Source organism: Aricia agestis, chromosome 3, assembly GCF_905147365.1.
Source record: "Aricia agestis chromosome 3, ilAriAges1.1, whole genome shotgun sequence".
NCBI classification, from domain to species: domain Eukaryota; kingdom Metazoa; phylum Arthropoda; class Insecta; order Lepidoptera; family Lycaenidae; genus Aricia; species Aricia agestis.
In genome coordinates, this window is record NC_056408.1 from 19,499,569 (window position 1) to 19,505,568 (window position 6,000).

Below are 6,000 nucleotides of genomic sequence, written 5' to 3' on the forward strand. Positions count from 1 at the left end.
TGAAAAAACATCTTTTAACTAAGCAATCTGCAACTGCTTTACAAGTAGAAATGATGAAAACCCGTCAGGGTTGTAATACTATCGAGGATTTCGGTAAAAAACTAGAGGATCTTTTTGTTAAGTTGACGATTTCGCAAGCTGGAAGTGACGACAAGGCTTATGAAATTTTACGGCCCTTAAATGAGAAATTGGCGGTAAAAAGATTTACGGAAGGCTTGCGAAATAGTCGACTTAGCACTATTTTAGCGGCCCGAGATTACACTCATCTGAAGGATGTAATCGGAGCGGCGAAGGACGAGGAGTCCTCGCGAGCGGCTGAACCCAGCGCTGTGGACCAGGGGGTTGGTTCTATATGCGTGAGCCAACACAACAAAGGTAAGTCTTATTTTTATAAGCAGCGAGGCTCATATTATAATAGAGGCCGAGTCCGAGCCCGAAATATTATGCCACCGATGATGATGATGCCACCTCGGTCGAGTCAGTGACAAGGAGCAGCAAGCCGGCCTCCCCGGCGGGGCTCTAGACAGGCCCCCATGTCCTCTTTTAGAGGTCGAGGTTTTTATGTACCGGGTAAGGAGTTCAAGCCTCCGACCCAATTTTTTCGAGGCTAAGGAATCTAAGGATAGCATTGACCGTAGTTTTAATAATAGTAATAATATAATTTTAGCCAGTAATTTTGACAACTCTGTAGATTTAAAATTTTTAATGTAAAAGATAATACATTCAGGTGGTTAGTTGACACCGGTGCATCGTTGTCAGCGGTAAAAGTTGAGACTTTACGAAACATGAATATTCCCATGCATAAAGAAAGCATAAGCATAAATGGAGTCGGCGGACAATTACAAAGCGAGGGATATGTTTACATTCCGCTTACTATCTGTGGGAATGAAATATTACACAAGTTTTACATTTTACGGAATTTACCGTGTTTACAGAATGGCATTATCGGCCAAGATTTTTTAGTTAAGTATAATTGTATTTTAAATTATGAAAAGAATACTTTATCTTTGAATTTATTAGGTAACCGCTTAAGTGTTAGTTTAAGAATGGGATCTTTAGGTTTTAATAATTTTATATCGGTTCCAGCTAGGTGTGAGAAAATATTTGAAATAAGTGTGAGTGAGAAGGATGAATGCGTTGTATTGCCAGAGGAATTATGCGATGGAGTATTTGTTGGTGGAAGTATTTGTAGGCCTAAACGAGGTCATATTATCGTACAAATTTTAAATACAAGGGACGAGCAGGTCAATCTTAGTTATTTCAAGCCAAATATTCAACGGTTATCGGAATACCGTATATGCTCCTTTCATAAACAAAATAATATAGATGGAAAAAGAGTCAAAGAATTGTTATCGCTACTTAGTTTGAATCATTTAAATCCGGAAGAAAGTAAGTCAATTCAAGACATTTGTACAAAATTTTCCGATGTGTTATTTCTTCCCGGTGATGAATTAGGAACTTGTAATTTATATGAGCAAAATATACAATTAAAACCAAATAGTGAGCCAATATATCGCTCCTTGAATACAAAAGGGCCACAATTAAAAAAAAATGAAAATCGTTTTATTGCAAAAATTACACCTGAACCGACTATATTTTATAGTGAAAAAAAAACTCCCATCATTTTTGCTTATATTATGGCTACACTGACTTACCGCCATTTTTGCATTAGCTCACTTTGACAGGTAATGTCAGAGCTAAACCGCCATTTTGTTAGTTGCGCCCGGAGATTCAACGCTAACGCACGTCGGTTGCGTGAAAAAGTGCCACAATCCAAAATACGTCTGTGTTGGATTCAAAATTTCAGGTAAGTGTGATTATATTTTACAATACAAAAGTGCCATATTTTGGAAAACGTCCGTTTTGCATTCTAACATTAGTATTTGTAACCATAATATATAATACAAAAGTGCCATATTTTGGAAAACGTCCATTTTGCATTCTAACATTAGTATTTGTAACCATAATATATAATACAAAAGTGCCATATTTTGGAAAACGTCCGTTTTGCATTCTAACATTAGTATTTGTAACCATAATATATAATACAAAAGTGCCATATTTTGAAAAACGTCCGTTTTGCATTCTAACATTAGTATTTTTTATTATATTTTGTAATACAAAATTGCCATATTTGAAATGCGTCCTTTTTGTAATCCAATATTAGTTAAGTATAATTATATTTTATAATACAACAGTAGCATATTTTGAAATACGTCCCTTTTGCATTAAATTATAGTGAAATAAATAATTATTTTTAGCGTGCTAGAATGGGAAGGCCAGAAATATGGCCGTTTTGCATGATAATAATTTTAGTTTTCGTTACAATTTTAAAAATAAAAATGACCATTTTGATGTTAATTTGGTTTTATTCTTATTACTTCAGTGATTTTTAACTTAAAAATCATACAAATGTATTTATTTGTTTGTAAATTAATAATATAAACTAAATTGAAGCCCTGTCCCTGTAGCTTTCGTCACTAATTTAAAGTTTTTTAAATAATATCAGTGAGTGTTTATAGCGACCTATAATAATATGGGTAGATATTCGTAAATGTTGAAAAATATGTGATTAAAATGCATTGCCTCATAATATTTTCTGTGAATTTGAATGTTAAATATGAGGTGGTAGCTTAAATTTGTTAAATATAATTAAGGTGTTATTCCTGTCAAATTAGTATTGAAAATGTCATATTAAGGATTATGTTTGATTGTGTATGTTTTAGTGTATGTATGTATTGTGTGTATGTACTAAGGACTGTATAATATACGTATAATATAACTGTGTGTATTTTATGTTTTTTAGTTATAAAACGTTAAAGATGTTTTTTTTTTACAGATTGACAAAATGAATAGAGCACGAAAAATGTTGAATATGGCAACCTCCGTTCAAGAATCGGAAAAAGTTCAAACATTACCTGGCCACAATAATAATGTGCAAAATAAAACTTTCTTTAATACTCCAGCTGCACTCAGTCTACCCGACACGTTACCCATTGATTCTTCAGATACAAATTCTATAGCAGACAGTCAACCTGATCTTAACCTATCAATATTAGAGGATGAAGACAGTGAAGTAAGCTGTGTAACGAATACCAAAGACACAAATAGGCCAAAAATAGTTGTTGAACAGAGTGACTCGAGTAGCAGTTCAAGCGACTCTATTCCATCACGACTCTGATAATGATTCTGATACCAATTCCAGCCGATCATCAAGATCCAGCAGTTCATCAATTGCAGATTTTTCTTCTGATGACAGTGTTTTAGATCCCAACTTTCTACCTAGTCATGAAAAATCTTCTGATTCCGAAGGAGATATACAGTCAAAAGTAATTGCCAAACCATTTTGTATTTCACCCCAACCGGGGCCTTCTCGTGTAGAACCTCACTTACTCATCAATGATAATCTGCCAGTCAATTTGGATACTCAGTCGCCTAATATTAAGGCTGGTTTTATAGTAGAGCGTTTCGCAGCGCCGTTGGAGCGCCGCGCGTTCGAATATGTATGGGGGTAGTAGTTGCGTTTTAAAGTCCGCGCGCTTGAGCAGCGCCGTTCGTCCATACGTTTGTTACAGCTTCGAACGCGCGCGCTCCAACGGCGCTGCGAAACGCTCTACTATAAAACCAGCCAGAAACACAGCCATCCATCAGTCATAATCAGTCACCCAGCGTGAATATTCAGTCACCCAGCATTGGCAGTGAACCAGCTAGCGTGGATCCTCAGCGTCTTAGTCGGAAAAGAAAAGCTAATCCAGAATCATGGAAAAGAAACAAAACCAAGACTCTGATCAATAGCGGGAAGGCACACACAACTATGTCTAAATCGAAAAAAAATATTGCTGCCAAAAATATGGGACCTGTTTGTTCAGATAAGTGTAAATTTAAATGTCAAAATGTGTTTTCATTTGAGGAACGATTAGCCATATTTAATGCCTATTGGGACACTGGTGATTTAAACGTTCAGAGGCAATTTATATACAACCATATAACAAACATTGAGCCAAAGTATCGGTACATCCGTGTTGGTAGTACCCGCCAAAACTTAAACCACGCATATTACTTAACGAAAATCGATCAACGCATTCGAGTATGCAAGTTATTCTTTATGAATACACTTGCTATATCAGATAAAAGCATTCGGACTGTTGTAAAGAAATTTTCTGGATCATTTACTGGAATACAAATGCAAGATAACCGAGGAAAACATGGCAATCAATTTAAATTGGATGCTGCTTTGAAGGATAGGGCAAAGGAACACATTAACTCCATACCCAGGATTGAGAGCCACTACTGTCGCGCTCGCTCTAAGCGTGAGTATATTGAAGGAAGCCGATCTATTGCTACTTTGCACCGTGATTACGTCGATAAATGTAAAGCTGAAGGTAAAGGTTATCTTTCTTATAAACTGTACTATAATATCTTCGTGAATGACTTCAACATTTCTTTTTGGAAACCGAAAAAAGACCAGTGTGAAGACTGCACAGCTTTCGCAAATGTTGAAGATAAAACGCTTTTACAAGTACAATATGATCTGCATTTGAAAGAAAAAAATTTAGCCAGAGCTCAAAAGGAAAATGATAAAAAAAATATAAGTGATAATTTTATAGTATGTGTATAATATGACTTACAGGCTGTGATGCCTTGTCCGCAAGGCGAAGTCTCTAGTTTTTACTATATTTCAAAATTGAATGTGCTGAATTTTACTGTTACTGAACTGGGTTCAAATAATACGACCTGCTACGTTTGGCATGAAGGTGCAGGAGCTCGTGGTGCTAACGAAATAGGATCGTGTGTGCTCGCGTACTTGAAAAATTTGAATGAGAAAGCTTCTGACTATTTTGATGTAGTATTTTACAGCGACAACTGTTGTGGCCAACATAAAAATAAATTTATGTTAGCAACGTACCAATACGCCATAAATGAGTTATCGAAGTTGAGGAGTGTTACTCATAATTTTTTAATCAAAGGGCACACTCAAAATGAAGGAGATGCTGCTCACTCTCTAATTCAACGCAACATTTCGAATGCTTTAAAATCTTCTCCCATTTATGTGCCGGATCAGTACATAACCCTTATTAAAACTGCAAAGAAGAAAGGAAGACCCTTCGTTGTTCACGAACTTACGCATGAGAGTTTTTTAGATTTAAAATCTCTGGCTGTCGGCAATTACACTACTACAGAAGATGGACAAAAAGTCAAATGGGCTGATATAAAAACTATTAAAGTCCATCGAGATTATGAGAACAAATTTTTCTTCAAGACTTCTTACGAAACTGAAGAGTTTACCTCGGTAGCCACGCTGACAAAAAGAAGGTCTGCTAATCCTATAGTGCCAAAAAAACTGTACAAACAAAAACTTAAAATAACCGAAACTAAAAAACAGGGTATTCTTAAACTTATTGAGAAAAATATAATTCCTAAGTATTACCAAAGCTTTTACGAAAATTTGTAATTTTATTATTAGATACCTAATTATGATAATATTTAGAATAGTTAATTTTAAAAGTTCCTTTTGATAATAAATACTTATAAATTTTATACAAACATTTACATAACAATAATAAATAACGATTATAATTTGTAACTTAAAATAGTTTACGTAAAAAGTGCCTTAAAGTGTTTATCTGTGATTCTACTTAGATTGTTACTGTGCATTAGTATTATTACATAATAAGCTATAATATTTTGCTACTGAATTATGTGCCTTTGGAACTGATCTTGTATTTTGTTTTGTTTAAATTATTAATGTTAAATAGAGACAAATTAGTGTCGTCAGTTGATTATTTTTTGAGTTATTTAGAGAATTTATTAATGAATATGGTTATTTTATGTATATTTTGATAATGATTATTACAGTTTTATCTCTTGTTTTTTCTATAATTCTTACAAATATAATTGTTTTAGAGAGATGTTTAATTTTGCTGAATAATAGTTACGTACAAAGTTGATCTCAATTATATTACTTAATAATAAGTTAAGGTTTTTTAGTTTAGATTTTTT

The 6,000-nt window shown here is 34.2% G+C and overlaps 1 long non-coding RNA gene across 1 annotated transcript; it reads left to right on the forward strand.

Annotated features, from left to right (window-relative positions):
• The first annotated feature begins 1,510 nt into the window (after positions 1-1,510).
• On the forward strand, positions 1,511-2,876 carry LOC121740311. Its single transcript, XR_006037629.1, has 2 exons — positions 1,511-1,807; positions 2,840-2,876. It is a non-coding gene; the product is annotated as an uncharacterized LOC121740311 (long non-coding RNA).
• Positions 2,877-6,000: the final 3,124 nt, after the last annotated feature.